Genomic DNA, 6,240 nt, shown 5'->3' with positions numbered 1-6,240 from the left:
ACATGCCAGTTGTAACAGACAGGGAGAGGAGGATTTGACAGGAAGAGGATGAATTCTGGAATGAGTAACTATTATTTTCATTGTATTTTCACATCACAGAAACCCAAATAAACCTGCCTCTTTCAATTTGACTTGAAAGAACATAGAGAGAATTCTAAAAAATCAAAGATACAAAGCCATTTCTTTTCCTCTTTTAATGTACAATGCTTCACACAAAAAAATACTATATGATAAAGCCCCACTCTTTGTTTATTTTTGGGCACAAATTTCCTTCTTTTCCATCATTGCCAGGAGCTACACAGCTAAGAACAAATTGTCAGGCAGTTTGGCTCTTGGTCCTTTTTGCTGGTACTTTGGAAATTTATTGTTTCATTTCGTGTTGGAGATGTGTGATATATTGTTCAGGCATATACACTGTGTATTCTCAATCTTTTTTTCTGAAACTTCATTACTCTTTCAATATCAATTAGAGCATATTCTATTTTTTTGCCTTTGGCATGTCTAATTAAGAATAAGCATCCTGGCACTACTTCTACCTTTATCTAGGCAATCTTGGAATGAGCCATCTTGAACCTACATACAATTATTGTCTGTGTTACATGTGCTCCCTGGGCATTCAGTGATTCAAATACATTTTGTTATTTGATGTAAGTGTAATTAGATAGTGGGTGGAGCTATCAGCTTTATTGGAATTAATTGAAACAAACTGCCAAGTTCAACTTAGTCACACACATGTAAGATTCAGTCCCAAGTAGTGGTGTATCTAGGGACAGGATATATGTGACAAGGCTAGTGACAACTTCTACCATATGTTTCCTAACAACTTTTCGGAGAAGTAATGGATGTCCATGAAAGGTAAATCTTTAAATGAATATCAGATAGGCTTTCTTTTATGTTATAGGTTTTTTTCCAATGCATTGATGTTATCAAAATTACTCATCATCACTATCGCAGTTGGCTTTTTTTCATTTCTTTTTTTTTTATTAATTTATTTCTTTATTAAAGATTTCTGTCTCTTCCCCGGCACCGCCTCCCATAACCCTCCCCCTCCCCCAATGAAGTCTCCCCCTCTCATCAGCCCTAAAAACAATCAGGGTTCCCTGCCCTGTGGGAAGTCCAAGGACATCCCACCTTTTTCCAGGTCTATTAAGGTGAACATCCAAACAGCCTAGGCTCCCACAAAGCCATTATGTGCAGTAGGTTCAACACCCAATGCCATTGTTCTTGACTTTTCAGCAGTCCTCATTGTCTGCTATGTTTATTGAGTCCAGTACTATCCCATGATTTTTCAGACCCAGTCCAGCTCACCATGGTGAGTTTCCAAAAGAACATCCCCTTTGTCTCAGTATGTGGATGCACCCCTCGTAGTTCTGAGTTCCTTGTTCATGCTCTCTCTCCTGCTCCTGGTTTAGGGTTGTAGTCTGGTGCTCCAATGTGGAACTCTGTCTATGTCTCCTTTCATCACTTGATGAAGGTTAAAATCCAGGAGGATGTCTATATGTTTTCCTTTGTGTTCACTCTCTTATTTAGCTTTTCTAGCGTCACGAATTTTAGATTCAATGTCCTTAATTTATGGCTAGAAACCAAATATGAGTGAGTACATCCCATGTTCCTCTTTTTGGGTCTGGCTTACCTCACTCGGGATAGTATTTCTATTTATGTCCATTTGCATGCAAAATTCAAGAAGTCATTGTTTTTACTGCTGAGTAGTATTCTAATATGTATATATTCCATACTTTCTTCATCTATTCTTCCATTGAAAGGCATTTTGATTGTTTCCTGGTTGTGGCTATTAAAAACAATGCTGCTATGAAAATAGTTGAGCATATACTTTTGTTGTATGATAGGGCATCTCTTGGGTATATTCCCAAGAGTGATATTGCTGGAACAGGAGTATGTTGATCCCGAATTTCCCGAGGAACCGCCACACGGCATTCCAAAGTGGTTGCACAAGTTTGCATTCCCACCAACAATGGATGAGTATACCCCTTTTCCCACAACTTTTCCAGCAAATGCTATCATTGGTGTTTTTGATTTTAGCCATTCTGACAGGTGTTAGATGGCATCATAAAGTTGTCTTGATTTGCATTTCCCTTATCTCTAAGGAAGTTGATCATGACCTTAAGTGTCTTTTGGCCATATGAACTTCTTCATTTGAGAATTCTTTATTCAGTTCATTACCCCATTTTATAATTGGGTTGATTAGCCTTTTAAGGTCTAATTTATTGAGTTCTTTATATATATTGAAGATCAGACCTTTGTCAGTTGTGGGGTTGGTGAAGATCTTCTCCCAGTCTGCGGCTTGCCTTTCTGTCTTAGTGACAGGGTCCTCTGCTTTACAGAAGCTTCTCAGTCTCAGGAGGTCCAATATTTTCAAAGAGGCCCTTAATGTCTGTGCTGCTGGGATTATACGTAGGAAGTGTTCTCCTGTGCCCATCTGTTGTAGAGTACTTTACACTTTCTCTTCTATGAGGTTCAGTGTGTTCCAAATGTTATTGAGGTCTTTAATCCATTTGGACTTAAGTTTTGTGCATGGTGATAGACTTGGATCTATTTTCATTCTTCTACAGATTGACATCCAGTTTTGCCAGATTAATTTGTTGAAGATGATCTTTTTTTTCCATTGTATACTTTTAGCTCCTTTATTGAAAATCAGGTGTTCATAGGTTTGTGGGTTAAAGTCCGGGTCTTCTTTAGATTCCGTTGGTTGACTTCTCTGTTTTTATGTCAATACCAAGCTGTTTTCAATACTGTAGCTATGTAATAGAGTTTACAGTCAGGGATGGTAATGCATCCAGACAATCCTTTATTGTATAAGATTGTTTTGGCTATCCTGTGTTTTTTGTTTTTCCATATAAAGTTGATTATTGTTTTTTCAAGGGATGTGAAGAATTTTAATGGGGATTGCATTGAATCTATATATTCCTTTTGGTAGAATTGCCATTTTTACTATGTTGATCCTCCCAATCCAAGAACAAGGGAGATCCTTTCATTTTCTGGTGTACTCTTAAATTTATTTCTTAAAAGACTTAAATTTCTTGCCAAAGAGATCTTTCATACCTTGGTCAGAGTTACCCCAAGATATCTTATGCTATTTGTGGCTATCGTGAAAGGTGATGCTTCTCTGATGTCCCTCTCTGCTTCCTTATCCTTAGTGTATAGGAAGGCAACTGATTTTTTGGAGTTGATTTTGTAACCTGCCACATTACCAAAGGTGTTTATCTGCTATAGGAGTTCTTTGGTAGAGTTTTTGGGGTCGTGTATATATACTATCATATCATCTGCAAATAACGAAAGCTTAACATCTTCCTTTCCAATATGGATAACCTTGATTACCTTATGTTGTCTTATTGCTATTGCTAGAACTTCAAGCACTATATTGAAGAGGTATGGAGAGAGAGGACAGCCTTGATGTGTTCCTGATTTCAGTGTGATGGCTTTGAGTTTTTCTCACTTTAATTTAATGTTTGCTGTTGGCTTGCTGTAAATAGCTTTTATTATATTTAGGTATGACCATTGTATCCCTAATCTCTCCAGGACCTTTATCATAAAGGGGTGTTGGATTTTGTCGAATGTTTTTTCAGCATCTAATGAAATGATCATATGGTTTTTTTTTCTTTCAGTTTATTTATATAATGGATTACATTGATAGATTTCCCTATGTTGTACAAGCCCTGTATCTCTGGGGTGAAGCCTCCTTGATCATAATGGATAATTTTTCTCATGTATTCTTGGATTTGGTTTGCCAGTATTTTATTGAGAATTTTAGCATCACTGTTTAGGAGTGAGATTGACCTGTAATTCTCTTTCTTGGTTAAGTCTTTGTGAGGTTTTGCTATCAGGGTGAATGTAGCTTCATAAAAGGAATTTGGCAGTGACTCTTCTGTTTCTATATTGTGAAATACCTTCAGGAGTATAGGTATTAGCTCTTCTTGGAAGTTCTGGTAGAATTCCACATTGAAACCATCTGGTCCTGGGATTTTTTTGGAAGGGAGGTTTTTGATAAGAGCTTCTAATTCTTTGCAAATCACAGATCTATTTAGATTGTTCACCTGGTCTTGGTTTAGCTTTGGTATATGGTACTTATCTAAAAAAATGTCCATTTCTTTTGCATTTCCAGTTTTGTGGCATACTGGCTTTTGTAGTAAGATCTAATGATTCTCTGAATTTCCTCTGTGTCTGTGGTTATGTCCCCTTTTTCATTTTTGATCTTATTTATTTGAGTGTTCTCTCTCTGTCATTTAGTTAGTTTGGATAAGGGTTTGTCGATCTTGTTAATTTTCTCCAAGAACCAACTTTTTGCTTCATTGATTCTTTGGATTGTTTTTTGTCTTTCTATTTTGGTGATTTCAGCCCTGAGTTTGATTATTTCCAGTCTTCTACTTCTCCTGGGTGCATCTGCTTCTTTTTTTTCTAGAGCTTTCAGGTGGGCTGTTAATTCCCCAATGTATGCTTTCTCCGTTTTCTTCAAGTGGGCACTTAGTGCTATGAACTTTCCTCTTAGCACTGCTTTCATACTGTCCCATAGGTTTGAGTATGTTGAGTCTTCATTTTCATTAAATTCAAGGAAGATTTTTATTTTTTCTTAATTTCTTCTTTGACGCAGGTGTGGCTCAGTAGTTGACTGTTCAGTTTCCATGAAATGTGGGCTCTCTGGGGTAACATTGTTGCTGCCTTCTTATTTTAATCCATGGGGATCTGATAAGACACAGGTGGACACTGAAATTTTTTTGTATCTGTGGAGGTTTCCTTTGTTACCAAGTATTTGTTCAATTTCAAGAAGGTTCCATGAGCTGTAGAGAAGAAGGTATAGTCTTTCCTATTTGAGTGGAGTGATTCATAGATGTCTGTTAAGTCCATTTGCTTCATTACCTCCAATAATTATCTTATTCTCTATTAGGTTTCTGTCTATCCATTGATGAGAGAGGTGTGTTGAAGTTTCCTACTACTAGTGTGTGCATGTGGTTTGATGTCTTCCTTGAGTTTTAGTAATAATTCTTTTACATAAGTGGGTTCTTTTATATTATGGGCATAGATATTCAGGATTGAGACTTCATCCTGATGAATTGTTCCTGTTACGAGTATAAAATGTCTCAACCTCTTCTGATTGATTTTCGTTTGAAGTCAGTTTTGTTAGAATTTAGTATGGCCCCTCCTGCTTGTTTCTTAGGCCCGTTTGCATGAAAAACTTTTTCCCAACCCTTTAATCTGAGTAGATGCCTGTCTTTGTGGTTGAGATGTGTTTCTTGTAAGCAGCAGAATGTTGGATCCTGTTTTTGTATCCAATCTCTCAGCCTGTGCCTTTTTATATGTGAATTGAGTCCATTAATAGTAAGTTATATTAATAACCAGTAGCTGTTTACTCCAGTTATACTTATTGTTTTTATTAGTAGAGTTTGTATTTCTCCCTTCTTTGAGTGGGCTGGTGAAGGGTCGCTAAATGCCTGATTCCTTGTAGGCAGTGTTGGCAATGTTGGATTCCTTGGGTTGTGAATTTCCTTCTATTACACACTGTAAGGCTGTATTTGTGGCTACGTATTGTTTGAATTTGTCTTATCCTGGAATGTTTGTTTTCTGCATTGATAGTGAACGATAGCTTGGCTGGGTATCGTAGCTTTGGCTTGCATTCATGGTCTCTTAGTTTCTATAGTACCTCTATCCAGGACCTTCTGGCTTTCATGGTTTCCATATAGAAGTCAGGTGTAAGTCTGATTGGTTTACCTTTATAAGTTACTTGCCCTTTTTCCTTTGGAGCTCTTAATATTATTTCTTTAATCTGTATGTTTTGTGTTCTGATTTTTATATGGTGAGGGGATTTTTTTTTTTGATCCAGTCTGTTTGGTGTTCTGTACGCTTCTTGAAAATTCAAAAGAATATCTTTCTTTATGTTGGGAAAGTTTTCTTCCATAATTTTGTTAAAAATATGTTCTGGGCCTTTGAGCTTTGACTCTTCTCCTTCTTCTATCCCTATTATTCTTAGGTTTGGCCTTTTTTCTTAAGTTAAAGATCTCTTTATTATTTATTAATTAATTAATTTATTTAATTATTAACGATTTCTGCCTCTTCCCTGCCACCACCTCCCATTTCCCCCCCTCCCCCAATCAAGTCTTCCTCCCTCCTCTGCCCAAAGAGAAATCAGTTTCTCTCTGCCCTGTGGGAGGTCCAAGGACCACTCACCTCCATCCAGGTCTATTAAGGTGAGCATCCAATATAGCTAGGCTCCCACAAAGCCATTACGTG

The sequence above is a fragment of the Chionomys nivalis genome, chromosome Y (genome assembly GCF_950005125.1).
Source record: "Chionomys nivalis chromosome Y, mChiNiv1.1, whole genome shotgun sequence".
Taxonomy (NCBI): Eukaryota; Metazoa; Chordata; class Mammalia; order Rodentia; family Cricetidae; genus Chionomys; species Chionomys nivalis.
This window is presented reverse-complemented; position numbering follows the sequence as displayed.